We start from the raw sequence: 18613 nt of genomic DNA on the forward strand, positions 1-18613 counted from the left end.
TCTCTCTCTCTCTCTCTCTCTCCGCTGCTGACTTCTCCCGCTACCGAACCCCCGGCCTCGAGGTGGCAGGCCCTACTGCCGCCGCACCATGTGAATTGAATTGATCGGGGGTCGACGCAGAACTCTAAAGTTGTGGAGACCGCAAAGATGTGCACGTCATTTTGTGGTTGTTGCGATTCAAGATTGTCGGTCGATGAGAACGACATGGTAGCTCTCAAAATCCTTGCTGCGGGGCGGAGCAGTGAGCCGTCAGAGGACTTCGCCAGGGACAATGAGGCAACGTTCCTAGGGGCAAACCACTAGTGATGTTGGGTATTGAGGCCAACTCTAACGCCATGATGCAAATGGACGCGGAATTGCTTCGCTTTATGTCGTTTGGGTTGGCTGTAGGTGCAGAGTCCACGCAAATTTGACCATGCACCCATCCAGCCGACCCATTGGTCTGTCTGGCTGAATTTTTTCCAACAAACAAACATATTTGCATAGTAGCTAGAATCCATGCTAGCATTCAGACATGCCAGCATACAAAATAATCTCCATTACCAGCCATAGTTTAGAATCCATGTTGCATACAAAAAGAATCGCAGCACGGACATAGTTCATGCATCTCGGCCAAACATAAGATGATCACGCTAGCTTGAGCATCTCCTTTTGATTCTTCTCGAACCAAGCCATTAGGGGGGAGGGATCTTCCTCAAGTCCACCGCCATTATCTCCGATTGTTTTGAGATTAGCTTGGGCTTTATCTCGTTTTCTCTTGTCTGGGCATTGGTCTCATCGATCTTGAGCTTTTCTTTTGTATGTCAAAGAAGGTCTTCATTTGCTCCTCTTTCTCTTGGCGCTTCCTCTCATCCTTCTTCTCAATTGTCACCTCCTTTTGGGTCATGAAACCCTTCAAAGTTTCTTGCAAAGAATCACGTTTTTCGTCCACCTTGGAATTGGTCTTCCTCTCGGCCGCTTCTCACCTTCGCTTCGTTCAACCACAGATGGAAGCCCATGTTTCTTTTAGGTAGCTTATTGCTACTTAAGCTTTTAGCACTCACAAATCATCATCCAACAATGGGTAGTGAATGGCGTGTTCCCATGTTGGGCCTTGAAGATTTTTGAAGTTCGAAAGCTTGCTAATGAAGATGAAAACAAGAAGATACATTCATATGCATAGGAGAACGACAAATTATCATATGAACAAGGGTAGAAACTGTACACTATGTCTTTTGATGCCAAGGCCACTCACGGGCCGGTCGGTGATATCCTCACGGGAGGCACAAAACTTGTTGCACTCTAATTGGATGAAGGCCCACCTCTTTTGGACTGAAATATCTGTATGGCCACTTTCAAATTTGTAGGGATCGAACTTGCGGCGTTCATGGAAGTATGCACGTACCCTCTTACAAAATGTTGTTCCTTCACCAGTTTTGGAATCTCATCCAATTTCCATCCAAGCTTTGCAAATTAACTTGTCATCATCCTTCGTGTATGCTCCCGTCCTCATGCTTTGCCACCTCTTTTGTGCATTGGCTTGATGCGATAGCTCATCATGAAAAAATGGCTCATCGTCGATGTCGACACCGTCTTGGTCTTGACTTTCTTGGCCTTGGGTGTCTTGGCCGAGGTGGTCGTGGGGGTCTTAGCCTTAGGTGTCTTGGTCGCGGTCGTCTTGGCTTTGAGTCTCCTCGAGATCATACCCTAGGCGACCCTCATTAATAATCTCCTCCATGAATGCCAGGTCGTCCGTCGTCGGGGTCTGCATATCAACAAACAGCTTGCGAGCATCGGGTAAGTTGCCTATGGTGGTGGCCCGTGGGTGCTTCCTTTGCATCCCGGTGGACTGACCGGCAACGGGGGTGGCATTGAGATCAGGGGCACCATCGAGACAATTGGCTACGTGGAGAAGCAGGATGATGTCGGGTCGTGTCCGGGATGGTACCCATACGTCGGCGGCGTTGGCATGCGTGGAGACTCCGGAAGCTTGGGCAAATGGGCTGCCGATGAGCCCGTGATGGCCGCCGCGATGGTGGCGGCGAGAAGGGTCGGCTCTTGGTACCGTAGAATGAGGAATGCCTATTGCACGGTGATACGTCTCCAACGTATCTACTTTTCCAAACACTTTTGCCCTTGTTTTGGACTCTAACTTGCATGATTTTAATGAAACTAACCCGGACTGACGTTGTTTTCAGCAGAACTGCCATGATGTTGTTTTATGTGTAGAAAAGAAAAGTTCTCGGAATGTCCTGGAAATCCACGGAGGCACTTTTTGGAATTAATAAGATTTTCTGGGCGAAAGAAATACACCAGGGGGCCCACACCCTGTCCACGAGACAGGGGCGCCCCCCCCCCCCTACAGGGCGCGCCCCCCTATGTCGTGGGCCCCCTGGACCTCCACCGACCTCAACTCCAACTCCATATATTCACGTTCAGGGAGAAAAAAATTAGAGAGAAAGTTTCATCACGTTTTACGACACGGAGCCGTCGCCAAGCCCTAATCTTTCCCGGGAGGGTTGATTTGGAGTCCGTTCGGGGCTCCGAAGAGGGGGATTCGTCGTCTCGTCATCATCAACCATCCTCCATCACCAATTTCATGATGTTCACCGCCGTGCGTGAGTAATTCCATCGTAGGCTTGCTGGACGATGATGGGTTGGATGAGATTTACCATGTAATCAAGTTAGTTTTGTTAGGGTTTGATCCCTAGTATCCACTATGTTCTGAGATTGATGTTGCTATGACTTTGCTATGCTTAATGCTTGTCACTAGGGCCTGAGTGCCATGATTTCAGATCTGAACCTATTATGTTTTCATGAATATATGTGTGTTCTTGATCCTATCTTGCAAGTCTATAGTCACCTATTATGTGTTATGATCCGACAACCCCGAAGTGACAATAATCGGGATACTTTTCGGTGATGATCGTAGTTTGAGGAGTTCATGTATTCACTATGTGCTAATGCTTTGTTCCGGTTCTCTATTAAAAGGAGGCCTTAATATCCCTTAGTTTCCGCTAGGACCCCGCTGCCACGGGAGGGTAGGACAAAAGATGTCATGCAAGTTCTTTTCCATAAGCACGTATGACTATTTACGGAATACATGCCTACATTATATTGATGAACTGGAGCTAGTTCTGTGTCACCCTATGTTATAGCTATTACATGAGGAATCGCATCCGGCATAATTATCCATCACTAATCGATTGCCTACGAGCTTTTCACATATTCTTCTTCGCTTATTTACTTTTCCGTTGCTACTGTTACAACTACTACGAAAACCCAAAAACTATTATCTTTACTTTTGCCACCATTACCTTTATTATCATACCACGGTTGCTACTAAACACTTTGCTGCAGATACTAAGTTATCCAGGTGTGGTTGAATTGACAACTCAACTGCTAATATTCAAGAATATTCTTTGGCTCCCCTTGTGTCGAATCAATAAATTTGGGTTGAATACTTTATCCTCGAAAGCTGTTGCGATCCCCTACACTTGTGGGTTATTAAGACTAATTTCTAGTTGATACGTCTCCAACGTATCTCACGGCCTTGGCAATGAGGGCATCACTTTCCGCAGCGGCAGCCTGGGCTGAGCGACTGCGACTAGGGCGGCGGCGGCTTCTTTTTCTGCCTTTTCCTTCCTCCTTTGTCCAGCCCTCTTCGTCGTCTCAGCGGCAGTCTCTTCCGCGGTGTGCACCTTCTTCGGCCTCTTCAGCGCCAACGGCAATGGTGTCGGCCCGGATGGGGGCGAGGGCGGGGTTGGGCGCGTCGGCCATGGTGCGAGGGTGGGAGGGTTTTGGGGGAGAGTGGTGCATTGGTGTGCCACGGGCGGACATGCTACAGAAGGACATGAAGAGGATGTCATGGGTGTCTGTTGTGTGTCCGCGAAGACACAAACCCAGCCCAGATCGGAAATGAGTCTTAAGGAACATTCGTCCTTTTGTGTCGACGCGTTGAGCCATATTTTTTGTCCATTGGACCTGACGAACACAAGCGGACCATATGAATCGGCACATTGGAGTTGGCCTGAGACTGGGCGAGGAGCTGGTCCGGTGTGTACGCCAAGAATCAGACACGACGGTTAGTGTCGTCCTGGCATGGCTTCCTCCGGTAGTAGCGCGCCGGATGGGGCCAAAATTCGTGTTTTGACCCTTTTCGTCTAGTTATCCCAGATCTGACACCCGTCTGGAAATTTTTTGGGATTTGACCCTTTTGTCTACCGCCATAGGCCTCGGCGGTAGCTCAACACAGGCTACCGCCAACGCCTCCAGCAGTAAGCCTTTCGGCTACAGTTAACAGCCGTTTGCTTCAGCCCAGCTGGCAAAGGCCCCTACCGCTAGGCCCTCGGCGGTAGGGTGGCATAACCTACCGCCATGGACCTTGGTGGTAGGCCTCTGGATAGGGTTGTGGGGTGGGGGATGTGCTCCCCTACCCACTCATTCACCCCCATTCCCCATTCTCCCTCTTTCGAGCTCGAGTCCTCTTCTCCCCTCTTCTCCTCACACAAACCCTCTCAAATCTCACTCATTTGCTTCAGATTTGTCCAATGGATCTGGAGCACTTTCATCACCCAAGGTACCTCCCTCACTCCCCCTAGTTTTGGTTGGTTGGAATCATGTTTTTAGCTCACTTTGTTGCAAACCCTAGTTCATGATTTTGTTGTGGTGAAATCAATGTATATGATGCATTTAGGGTAATGTTTGAGCTTTGACTATGTATTGTGTGACTAGCATTGTTGGGGGTACTAAGAGCTATCATTTAGGCTTTTGTTAGGGCTATGGTTAAGTATATGCCTAATGACTGCTATAGTAGTTACCCGTAACTCGATCAAGTCCTATGATTAGTGGTAGTAAACGAGGTTATGTTTTTGCCTTGGATGACCGTTATAGTTACCCTTGACTTGTAGGATGGGATCGGTCATCTTTTTTGGGTCTTCTGCAGAGGCGGCGGCGAAGCGTGAACTGCAGTCATTGAGGAAAAGATGAAGTCGTGGTTTGAAGTCGTCGATGCATTGAATGTAGCTTGTATAGACTTTTCAAATTACTTGTGTCTAAGTGCGAGGACAATGAGAAGGTGTACGAAGCTAAAGAGAAAAACATAAGCAAGCTCAAGAAGGAAGATAAATTTCATATACGTGCTCTTGCAAGGCAAATTGCATTGTGCGGAACAAGGGATGAAGTGCATGAGATGGACTTGAAAACCCCTGGCCAAATCATTGACTAGGTAGTTAGGCAACCATCATCACCGATAGCAAGACGGGCTTCTCGTTGGGCTTGGGTCCGTAAAAGAAATGATGTCATTTGTTGCAACCCGGGACCGTACAACAAAGATGTCATGTTGATGGACGAATAAAGGGGGTTGAACTACATGATGTCGTAGTGTCATTTGGACTATAATGGCATGTACACCTTACCATTTGCTTTCTTATGTAACCTATGTCGTTTGAACTTGTACTTACGTTATGTAAGTTATGTCATTTGAACTCGTCCTTATGTTATGTACCCTATGTCATTTGAACCCGTGAGAACTTCCTGTCTTAGGTAATTTGTAAATAAGCTATGTTTTGTGTATGTCTTATATCATTTGATTTGAGTTTTGTTTTGTTTCATGTCATGTAGCATGGAAAACAAGTCCCCGGTGCAGATAGCATATGAGAAGTGTGGAGGAGAACGACGCCGCCGGATGATGATGGAGCTTTAAAATGGATTAAGAGTTGTGAAGAGGCAAACGCAGCTATGCGGGATTTTAACAAGTGTGTGTGTTATGTAATTTCCCTGAAGAGCTCGAGAAAGAAAAGATAAGCTAGTTCATGAGTTGCGGGAGAAGAAAGATGAATGTAGATACACTTTGGCAATGGAGATAGCGTTCTTCGTAAGCATTGATGAATTCAGCGAGCTGGACATGCAAAGCCCGGTCAAATCATTGGATGGGCAATCGATCAAGGAGTGTCAGAGAATCCAACCTGTCGTGCTCGATGGACCTGGTTCCGCAAGGAAAAAAGGGTTCGATTATCCATTGGGCGGGTTCTGCCGAGTATCAATCGAAGCCAATCCAGAGCGTGATGCACAAGTCAAACGTATTAAGGCGGTTAGGAACTACTTTCTGGCTTATTAGGGGCTCCTTTCCGGTGTAGAACACTTGTCATCTGGATATTTGCCACTTGGACTAGTGCTCTAAGTCATTTAAATTTGGTAGATGGAACTTGATGTAATGATGTGGTGTTATTTATGCATGTCTTTGGTATTTCAACATGTCGGAGTTTGTTGATGTAATGATGTGATGTTATTTATGCATGTCTTTGGTATTTGAACGTGTCAGAGTTTGGTGATGTAATGATTTAATGGATATGTACTTGTAAAAGTAGGGAAATTGCTACCCTATCGCCAGGCCCCCCGGTGGTAGGGTAGCTAAACCTACCACAGAAATCAAGCTCATTTTGGTTATAGAATATGTTGCTACCCTACCGCCAGGGCCCCCCGTGGTAGGGTAGCTAACCCTACCGCAAAATGCAACTTTCTTCTGTTACAGAAGTATGCTACCCTACCGCTAGGGCCCTTGATGGTAGGGCAGCTAACCCTACCGCAAAATCCTGGCTTGTTTTCATTACAGAATTGCGCTACCCTACTGCCGGGGCCCTTGGCGGTACGGTAGTTAACCCTACCACAAAAACCAGGGCCGTTTACTTCATCGAACGCACACTGCGAGGCATGCTGCCCTACCGCCAAGGGCCCTGGCGGTAGGGTTATTTACCCTACCACCATACCCCCTGGCGGTAGGTTTGGGAAATAGAGTTTCCCCTATTTTTTGTTCTATAGTAACATCGTCAACATCAAATAATCATGGCAAAACAAATCTAATGCACAGTCATGGAAAAATTAAGGCTAAGACATAGTTCCTAATTTGCAAATTTAAGTACATAATTCATGACAAGTTTCGAATCAAAGACAAAGTTCGTGACAAGTTTTCCAATCAAATACATAGTTCATGACAAGAGTTCTCGAATCGAAGGCATAGTTCATGTCATCTTGCATGATAGAGCCTTATTGGGTCACACGAGGCCATTTTCCTTTCTTGTCACGTGTCTCATCCTCCTCTTGGGCTTCACGAGCCCTTGCAAGCTTTCTTGCCCTCTCCTCTTGACGAGCAACCTTTCTCTTTGTGTGCCCTCTCCTCCTCACGCTTCTTTCACTCCATCTTCTCCTTCTAACGACGCTCTTCATCCAAGGCTCTCTAAAATGCTTCTTGAAACAACCGCTGCTTCCTAAGATAATCTTGATGTTCATCCTTTTTAACATCTTCTGGCACATCTTGATCTATCCATGATAAGTACTTGCAAAGTGGAGGCGGCAGGAAGAACAAATTTGGTTATTAGTGATACAGGTTCAAGTTGAAGCAACCTTGAGAATAATCTTTGAACTTGCACAACATACCGGCAATACATCATAGGCATGAGTTGGACGAGGACGATCATGTGCATAGTTGGGATAAAAAATCTCCTTCCTTCTATCCATGACTTCTTCCGGTCGGTGGATACCTTCACTTTGCAAACATATCCACACCAACATGATGGAGTTTTCATATCTTTTTCCTTCAACTTGTCCAACTTGGCGTCTCCCCACTTGTCCGACATGTCCTCGATTAGCACACGGGGGGCCTCGTCATGGAACCAGATGAAGCCATGCCTATGAAGAAAAAATTGATTGTTAGTAAAGTAAATAAGCATGTATAGAAGCAAGAAAAACAATAAACAAAATGTCTACAAAATAGTCACCATTCATATTATTTCAACCATGCGGGTCAACCAAAATGTCAATAGGCCTCCCTCTATCAGTCCTTCGCGTCCTACAACCACGGGAACCACGACCACCGCCGTCGGCTCCTCTAAGACTCGACCTTCCTCCGCGCGCACCAATAGTGCCTCCTCATCCACTGCCTCTAAGAGTCGCCCGTCCTCCACGGCCACCACTCCTGCCTCTGGTCGTGGCCTTTTGGTGCATTTCTTAACATTGTCTCCCGGCTTGTCACATTGACCACAACTATTGATTTCCGGTGCTTCCATGAAATGGCCGCTACCGAATTGTTTCATTCTGGTGTATCCAGCTAGATCATCCATGTCACTCATAAACCTCTTCTTTCTTCTTCTTCCCTTTGTCGGCACCATAAGTTGGGATCGGGAACGATGTGTGGCCCATCATACTCAGGCCACTTTGACTGATCGAGGAAGGGATGGAACCGAGGCGCCCATGTCAAGCTCATTTGTTCCAATGTGAACTCATGCAACCGCATGGTGGTACCATCGGATAGGTTCAAGTTTCTCGCCCTTGCCGCGGTCATCACATGCGAGCAAGGCCAACGATACGTGTGAGGTCTCTCACACTGACACCACCGGTTCTTGAGGTGCACCTTATACGCTACCCCACCGTACGTCACGCCGTCCCTTGTTGTGCCACCCGGCTCATTGACTTGGTAGATCATTTCTTTTTCACTAAAACTAATGATTGGTTGATGTGAGGACTTCACACGCTTGATGCTTCAACCAATCCTGAACTTTGAAGGGAAACTCCATCTTTTCACCTATCCAATTGGCGGTGACTTCGGAATGCCTCAGAAAATACTCGTTGAGCTTGAAGAAAGTATATTTAACTATTGCAGTCACCGGCAAGGAACGAACACCCTTGAGCACACTGTTGAAGCATTCTGCCATGTTACTTGCCATGTCTCCGTATCTCAAACCTCCTTCGTCGTGAGCACGTGGCCACTTATGCTTCTCCGGAAGATGCCTTGTCAAGAATTCTCTCCCTCCTTTGTTCTTCTCCAACACCTTGAATAGTTAATCATAGCGGATTTGGAATGTGTCAGTGTTGAATGCCATGCAAACATGGGTAAGATCCTTGCAAAACTCCTTACTCTTGCATGCTCGGTAAAAAATTTCCATGAAGCGCCTCATGCACCAACGGTGTTGGAGCTTTGGATAGCCTGGAATGTCAACTTCTATTGCTTTTAGAATCCCATGATGGCGACCTGATATGATGCACACCTATCTTTTAGGGCCAAGCACCATCGTCATCAATGATCCATAAACTATTCCCAGTTGTCATTGTGCTCGGAAGGCACCGACGCAAATGCCACCAGCAACACATTGTCATTAGATGAGTGGGCCATTGCAACCATCAACATGCCCTTGTACTTGCCGGTCAAGAATGTGCCATCAATTGATAAGACGGGGTGACAATGCCTAAATGCCTCGATGCATTGCCCAAAGCTCCAAAAAGCACAATGAAACACTCCCTCAATTGACTCAACCCTATGGCGCACGCCCGGGTTCCAATGAGCAATGGCTCTCGATAGTCTCGGAAGGATATTGTACGTGGCGGCATAATCGCCATGCAACATCCTTATAGCGTTTGCCTTGGCCATCCACACCTTTCCATACTTGACCTCGTACCCTAATCGTTCGAAGACCGAACTCATGAGGAACTTCACCTTCACGGTTGCATCATGGGATATCTCATTCAAGAATTTGTAGCCTAGATACTCGGACGTGAGTTGACGGTGTCCCTTGCTTTGGTCCACTTTGTCCGGTGGTATGCACTCATGGGTGGCCACACAACTCTTCAACTCCCATTGCTCGGTTTACATTAATCTTTCTTCCATGAACCTTCCATGGGCAACCTTCTTTGTCATATTTGATGATGTAGCGCACATTTTGGTTTGAATGACCAACAACATACGGCCTATGGTTCCAAATGGCATAGTCACTCAACCATATCTTGAACTCTTGCAAACAACCAAACTTGATCCCTTTCTTAAAATGATCATTCTCGTCCTCATCGGGTGGCCTTGGATCACCCATCCTCGAGCAAGTTGATGGTTCGATCAAACCCAACCTCATGCCGCCATCAACAACGGCCTTGTCGGCAAGACTAAGATCACGAAACAATGAGGGTCCTCTTTCCTTGCCATTGACCTTCTTGTAGACTTGATTTTCTTGCGCGGTGAATTCATCCTCATCAAATTCTTCCGGCGGACCCTCGTCATCTGACTCATACCCACACATACGGCTATAAGGGAGGTTACGGTCCATGTCTTGTTGGTACAAAAGATCACTTCTCCTTCCGCATACACATCATCTTGAGCAATAGCATATTCATCAACATGAGCACTGGCATATTCATCAACATGAGCAATGGCATCATCTTCAACATCATCAATAGCATCACTGCAAACTACTATGGCTCCAACATTGATATCCTCTTCATTTGGTTGGCTACTTGGCGGTTAGCTAGAAGCATTGTGGACATACACCTCGACACCATCGTGTATTGGGGAGGATACATTCCGGTTCAAGTCGGGTAGTAGCCGAGAAACTTCAACCTTTGTGGCAAATAACTCAAGCAACTTGTATTGTGATTCCTCAACTTTATCCTTATACACATTCCAATGCAATTGGGAGGTGATGGGCATACTCTTTAATCGAGACTTTACTACCACTCCCACATCATACCTCTGATAGAGGCAAAGGTGTCCCTTCTTTCTATGAGATGGTGGCTATCGTTTTCTGTGGGAGTCGACCTTGACGATCCGACTACGAACGTGTGAGACGTCGCGCCTTAGCAATCGCTAAACCAACTTCCGAGGGGTTATTGACCATGCCGGAGCACGATCAAACTGACCACGAGGTTCTGTTTTCCTGCGAGCAAACGAAGAACAAGCAAGAAACTGAGATTGCAATCTGGATATTGCAATATAAGAGGAAAGTTTTATTAATGAAGGTGGGGTTCTGAGACGCCTTTGTCTTGTCGTTGAACACAAACGAAGTACGCGAAGTTGCAGCTATGGCGAAATTTTAATGTAAACAAAATCCAAAGTCTAAACGGTGCCCTAAGGGCTGTATATATGGAGGAAGAGGGGGGAATTTCGTGGCCCTTGGGGAAGGGGTCCGAAACCAACCCTATCTCTTGTTTCTCCACACATACAGACTCTAAAATAGCCTATACTTATGTATTTCGAAATTACATGGGCCTGGCCCAATAATAAGGTGACGCAGCACCTAGAATAGCCTCTGGACAAAATTTATGAAGTGGCATCTTGTATATTTTGTCCAAGGCTTCATGCACTCATTATGGTGGCTTTAAACTCCTGAAATCATCACTTGTAACTCCTTTCTTGTTCCCCTTGCGCATGCCATCATCTCCATGCTTGGTCTTGCTCCAGTGTTCTTCCCTCTTATCCATGCTAGGCCCTTCATTTGTAAGCAAAACAAATGTATCAAATTTAGACAGCATCATATTCTCGTGAACATTAGAATCATTACCAAGAAACGAAAGTACCTGATAATTTAATTGGCGTGCGCGAGCTCTAGTAATTGGTCCAGTATATGTAGCAGTAGGGGTTGTGGGTGTAACAATGGTATTGATGTCCTCATCGTCCTCTCCTTCTTGAAATGAAGTCGTCCTCGACGGAAGCTCATTTTCCTCTCCCAAATAAGGCTTCAAATCTGCAATGTTAAAAGTGGGACTAACCCCAAAATCTGCAGGCAGCTCAAGTTTGTATGCACTATCATTTATTTTCTCTAACACCTTAAAAGGACCATCAGCACGTGGCATTAGCTTTGCTTTGCGCAAATTAGGAAACCTATCCTTACGTAAATATAACCAAATAAGATCTCCAGGTGCAAAGACAACATGTTTTCTACCCTTATCTCCAGCAAGTTTATATTTAGCATTCATATGCTCAATGTTTTCCTTAGTTAACTCATGCATTTTTAAGATTAATTCAGCACATTGTTTAGCATCAAAATTAACCTTCTCCGAAGATGGAAGAGATAACAAATAGGTGCACGAGGTAGAAAACCATACACAATTTGAAAAGGGCACATCTTAGTAGTAGAATGCAATGAACAATTATAAGCAAATTCAATATGAGGCAAGCATTCTTCCCAAATTTTCTTATTATTCTTCAAAACAGCCCTAAGCATAGTAGACAATGTTCTATTGACTACTTCAGTTTGTCCATCAGTTTGGGGATGACAAGTAGTACTAAAAATCATTTTGGTCCCCAACTTAGCCCATAAACATCTCCAAAAGTGGCTAAGAAATTTAGTATCACGATCTGAAACAATAGTATTTGGCACACCATGCAAGCGAATCATTTCACGAAAGAACAAATCAGCAACATTAACAGCATCATTGCTTTTATGACATGGTATAAAGTGCGCCATTTTCGAGAATCTATCCACGACAACAAATATGCTATCCCTCCCCTTCTTTGTTCGAGGTAAACCTAAAACAAAGTCCATAGATATATCCTTCCAAGGAACACTAGGTACAGGCAAAGGCATATATAAATCATGAGGATTGAGTCGTGACTTAGCTTTTTGACATGTAGAGCAGCGAGCAACAAAACGCTCAACATCCCATCTCATCTTTGGCCAAAAGAAATGTGTAGCAAGTATATCCTCCGTCTTCTTCACGCCAAAGTGTCCCATTAATCCTCCTCCATGCGCCTCCTGCAACAACAAAAGACGAACGGAGCTAGCTGGAATGCATAGCTTATTAGCAAGAAACACGAATCCATCATTAACGACAAACTTGTTCTAGGTTCTCCCTTCTTTACAATTCTGCAATACATCTTTAAATTCAGCATCATGCACATATTGATCTTTGATGGTCTCCAAACCAAATATTTGAAAGTCAAGTTGTGAAAGCATAGTATAACGACGAGACAATGCATCAGCAATAACATTTTCTTTACCCTTCTTGTGTTTAATGACATAAGGGAAAGTCTCAATGAATTCAACCCATTTAGCATGTCTACGGTTCAGTTTTGCTTGACTTTTAGTGTGTTTCAAAGATCATGACCAGAATGTATAACAAATTCTTTGGGCCATAAATAATGTTGTCATGTTTTTAAAGTCCGAACAAGAGCATATAATTCTTTATCATAAGTAGAATAGTTCAGACTAGGCCCACTTAGTTTTTCAGAAAAGTATGCAACTGGTTTGCCATCTTGTAATAACACACCTCCTAATCCAATTCCACTAGCATCACATTCAAGCTCAAAAGTCTTACTAAAATCAGGAAGTTGGAGTAAAGGAGCATGTGTCAATTTATCTTTCAATACCGTGAAGGCTTCTTCCTATGCGGTACCCCAGACAAAAGGCACGTCCTTCTTTGTAAGCTCATTGAGAGGTGCAACAATGGTGCTAAAATCTCTCACAAAACGCATATAGAATCCAGCGAGACCAAGAAAACTCCTTACTTGTGTGATTGTTTTGGGCTGCGGCCAACTCTCAATAGCTTCAATCTTGGCTTTATCAACTTCAATTCCCTGTGGAGTAACAACATAGCCAAGAAAATATACTCGGTCGATGCAAAAGGTGCACTTCCCAAGGTTACCAAACAAACGTGCATCACGTATAGCAATAAAACATCACGTAAATGTTCCAAATATTCCTCTAAAGATCTGTATAAATCAGTATAGCATCAAAATAGACTACCACAAATCATCCAATGAAAGCACGTAAAACTTCGTTGATTAATCTCATGAAAGTACTAGGTGCATTAGTTAACCCAAAAGGCATGACTAACCACTCATATAATCCAAACTTAGTTTTAAATGTTGTTTTCCATTCGTCTTCCAATTTCATACGAATTTGATGGTATCCACTACGCAAATCAACTTTGGAGAATATTGTAGAGTCACTCAATTCATCAAGCATATCATCTAGCCTAGGAATAGGATGACGATAACGAATAGTAATATTATTAATGCCTCTACAATCAACACACATACGCGATGTACCATCCTTTTTTGGCACTAGTATGATAGGAACATCACAAGGACTAAGAGATTCGTGTATATAACCTTTGTCGAGCAGCTCCTGTACTTGACGCATAATCTCCTTCATCTCCTCTGGATTGGTACGGTATGGCGCACGGTTTGGCAGCGAATGTCAGGACCCCGACTCAATGCCACATCGATCTAGCATGTAACACCTCATATCACTTTGCGGCCTCACGCACGGTATTCCCACGGGTGTCGCCTTACCTTTGCCCGGGACCGTTTGCGCCTTTTGGCACACGTATATGACAGTGTCGCTAGCATCCATATGATAAGGAGCCCGGGCTGACATGGCTAGTCGTAAACCCAAAGTGGCACTAACTTATAGGGACAGGCATCCATGACCCAGCATCGAACGTGTCGGTCATCAGCGAGTGAATCCAGGCTGTAGCACTGGGCTAGCAGGACTCCGGTGAACCGGGCTGTAGCGGGCTAACAGGACTCCGGTATTCATCACGTGACATTTCCCCGAAGGGACAGACACAGGAACAAAGAAGGACACATGCCGGCCAGCCTAAGTGTTCCGGAGCAGTAGCAAGCTACCATGGCTCAGTGGAAACACTAGGAGACATTTCCCGGTAAGAGAGGCTACTAAGGATAAACAACTAGATAGCCAGATCCCACACATACCAAGCATTTCAATAACATACACACAATATGCTCGATATGTGCAAATACAACATGGCATCACAACATGACTCTACGACTCAAGTATTTATTCAATAGGCTCCGAGGAGCGAGATATTACAAACAGGGGTCTCATGACCCAACATTCAGAGCATACAAGTCAAAGCACATGCAGAAGCTTAACATGTCTGAGTACAGACAACTATAAAATGAAAAAGGCTGAGAAGCCTGACTATCTACCAGATCCTGCCGAGGGCACAAGATCGTAGCTGAGGTAACAAGCTAAACGTCGAAGTCCACGCGGTACTACTAGCGAGACCGAAGTCTCTCTGCAAAAACATAAAATAGGCAAATGTGAGTACAAATGTACCCAGCAAGACTTACATCAGAACTAACTACATATGCATCATTATCAACAAAGGGATGGTGGGGGTTTAACTGCAGCAAGCCAGCTTTGACTCGGTGGCTATCCTGAACTACGACTGCAAGTAACTCTTTTGAGGTGGCGCACACGAGTCCACATATTCACCATATCAATACACCACTATGGATCCGCTCCCGTCTCCCTACGAGAACGCCATCCATAGCACTCACGCTTATCTTGCGTATTTTAAAGTATCCACTTTCACTTGTCTATGAACTGATATAAGCAACCCAGAAGTCCTTTTCCGCGGACACGGCTATTCGAATAGATGATGTTAACCCTGCAGGGGTGTACTTCTTCACACACGCTCTCACCACTTACCGCCGTTTACACGTCATGTACTCGGCAACCTTCAAGCGGAAGCCCAACGTGGGTGTCGGCCACGGCCTGCCTAAACACTCAAGTCTCTAGTCCAGGTTTATCGCCTATTCGGGTTCCATCCATGAGGAGATCCGGCCGGAGTTTCGCTCACAGCCCCAAACGATGTGAACAGGGTTCCCGAGACACCAAACGGGCGCCCGGTACACCGTGCCACGTGCCTACCGCATCACAGCCCACCCCTCCGGTCAGCGCTGCCCACGGCCTCCAGCATACTACAAACACCAGAAACTACTTGCAACTCCTGGACAGAGGACAAGGGTGATCAAGAAGCCAAGAGGGTCCATTGGTTTCGGGCCCAATGCGTGGTAGTAGCTGAATCATGGATCACAAACACAGAACTCAGTTCCTGAGGACGGCTGCAATGAGACAACCCACCATGTACTCCTACATGGCCTCTCACCGCTACCTTTACCAAATCGTGTTCACACACTTAGCTCACACACAGTAGGACATATTCACACACCTCTGATTCATTCCCGATGAATCAGACCTGACACAACTCTAAGCAGTAGCAGGCATGACAAACAACCAAGAATGAGTAGGCACAACAGGGCTCAAACAACTCCTACTCATGCTAGTGGGTTTCATCTATTTACTATGGAATGACAGGTCATGCAGAGGATAAAGGGGTTCAGCTACCGCAACAAGTAACAGATGAATTGTTGTTGTCCTAATGCAGTAAAAGAGAGCAGGAGCGAGAGAGTAGGATTATATCGGAATGAACAAGGGTGTTTTGCTTGCCTGGCACTTCTGAAGATAACATTGAGTCTTCATCAGTGTCAACGATCACAACGTCGGAACATCGTCTACCGGGAGGGAACAGATACCGGCAACAAAGAAGAAATACAATCAATGCAATGCACAATATGATGCATGCTCATGACATGGCAATATGAATGTGTTTGAGCTAATGCAACTAGCAACAGATTAAATGAAGTTGGTTTGAATACAAGATTCAAATTCAAACTCCATATGTGATTATTCAAATGCCATTTAATTGATTTGTGCTATACAGCAGCTATAAGTTGTTCTAACATGCATGAAAATGGTACAGATGGATTCCTTGAATTTTTCTGATAATTTTTCATATATAAATTATTTAATTTGGAGTTACGGTTGAATTTCTATGATTTTTAGAAGTTTATACAATTTTCTGGAATTTATAAATCATTTCCTAATTTATTTTAATTCCAGAAAGGAATTATTGCGTCAGCATGACCTCATGCTGACCTCAGCAGGTCAGCGGGCGCCGTCCAGGTCAAACTGACCTGTGGGCCCTGCGTGTCAGTGTCTGGGCTAACTAACCTAATTAAAATTAACCCTAACTAACTTGGTTAGCCGGGCGGGGCCCGCATGTCAGTGAGTCAGTGGCTTAACTAAAATTAGTTATTAACTTAACCAAAAGTTAGCAGGGGCCGGGCCCACACGTTAGTGACCCAGGGGGGTCAAATCCCTGGTCAACCGGGGCTAATCCACCGGCGTCTAGCCGCCGGCAACGACCAGACGCGGCGGAGGCTCGGGAATCGCCCATAGGGCACGATTCGAGCTGCGGCTAGGCGCGTCGGAGTGCCCTCGCCGGCGCGCATCGTTAGGTGGTGCTAGCCGGGCCTGGGGTAGCCGGAGTCAACGACGGCTTGCTCGGTTGCGGCCGTCGGAGCTCGGGTGAGACACGGGCGACCACTAGGGGGCACGGGAGGGCGAGCTGCGGCATGCAACGGGCTCGTGGAGACGTTCTGAGCATGATGATGTACTCGGGTGAGAGCTCCAGTGGCTGCAGTGACGGCGGCGACGAGGTCAGCGGCGGCCGGAGCTCGGGTTCGGCGAGCAGCTAGCTAGGGGACGAGAACGAAGGGGGCGAGCAAAGAGAGGAGATGAGGAGCTCACGGGGAGTCGGTTGAAGAAGACGGCGAGCTCAGGGAGGCCCTATGGACGACGAATCGGGCGGCGACATCCGGCGGCCGTGGACGGGGAAGAAGGGTCACGGCGTCGTCTTGGGGTCCTCCGGCCTTGCGTGGGTCGGCGGAGAGGTGCTCGGGTTCTAGGCGGAGCTCGTGGGCTGGTCAGAGAAGCAAGGGGGCAGGCGATGGCCGCGGCAGCAGCAAGTGGCGGCGACGGGCTCCGCTCGGGCGCGTGAGGGAGAGAGAGCAGAGGAGGGGGGAGGAGCGAGGGAGAGCGCGAGGGGTTCCAGGGAGAGTGAGAGAGAGGCCAGGGGTGTCGTGGCGTCTCCAGGCGCATTGAGGAGGGAGGCAACCAGGCAGGAGGTGGCGCACGGCGGCGCGCGCGGCCGACAGGCAGCTGCCTGCCTGCTCTGGCGGGAGGAAGCAGGTGGCTGGCACGGGCCAGCATAGTGCTGGGCCGGCCAGCGGGCTGCCAGGTAAGGCCAGGTAAGTTGTGCTCTGTTTTATATTTCTGTTCTGTTTTATTTTTATTTAATCTTTTGCCACTGTTTTGAATTTAAAATAATTCAAACAATGCCAAAAGCTCCTCTGAATATTTTTATTTAGCTAGATGGACTTTTCCAAAAGCTCATAAAATATTTCAGGGGTATTTGAAATTATATTCTAGTTATATGAATATAATTCAAATGCAAATAGCTAATGATTTAAATCCAAAGTCCCAAAAATAAATCCTTAAAAATGTTCAATATTTTTGGTTTGGATCAAAACCCTTGCCAAAAATATTAAACATCTCAAAAGAGCATTTTGGAACAATGAATGAGATTTTAGGGTTTTTGCCCTTCTTTTATTTAGGGTTTTGAGGCTTCTAAATTCCTCAGTTCAAGTTTCAAAAATTAAAACATGATGCACAGATGGAAGCAAGCATAGGTCAGGCCAGAACTAGGGATGTGACAACTCACCCCCACTAAACAAGAATCTCGACCCGAGATTCAAGTGTAGGGTAAGACGAAGGGGGAACACAACCTAACACAATCTTCACGATCCAGGTTGCCCTTCATAAGAACATTGATTCGATCACCATCATTATCTTGATGTCTTGCTCCGAGAACTCCAACCAACATGGCAACGAGAGGAGAAGGGAACTCTAGAAGGATCAATCTTCTCGAAGGTCGAACAACTCAGGATTAACTCTCGGATTGAGACATAGCAACATCTCTCGAGCTAAGAGACGAAGCACACCTCTAGAGAGATGGAGTGGAACAGATGACGAGGGTTCACTAGGTAGACAACAATTCCACACTTAAAAAGGTGGTAAACGATTGTCACGTAGCGAGGAGTTGAGTTGCCATGATACCACAACGAGGCATCTTAGGGATGGAGACTCGTGGATATATCCCCTTAAGTGGCAAAAAGAATTACCTTTGATTCAGAGATCATTGAAACTCTTTAAACCAGCCT

The sequence above is a fragment of the Triticum dicoccoides genome, chromosome 7B, assembly GCF_002162155.2.
Source record: "Triticum dicoccoides isolate Atlit2015 ecotype Zavitan chromosome 7B, WEW_v2.0, whole genome shotgun sequence".
Taxonomy (NCBI): Eukaryota; Viridiplantae; Streptophyta; class Magnoliopsida; order Poales; family Poaceae; genus Triticum; species Triticum dicoccoides.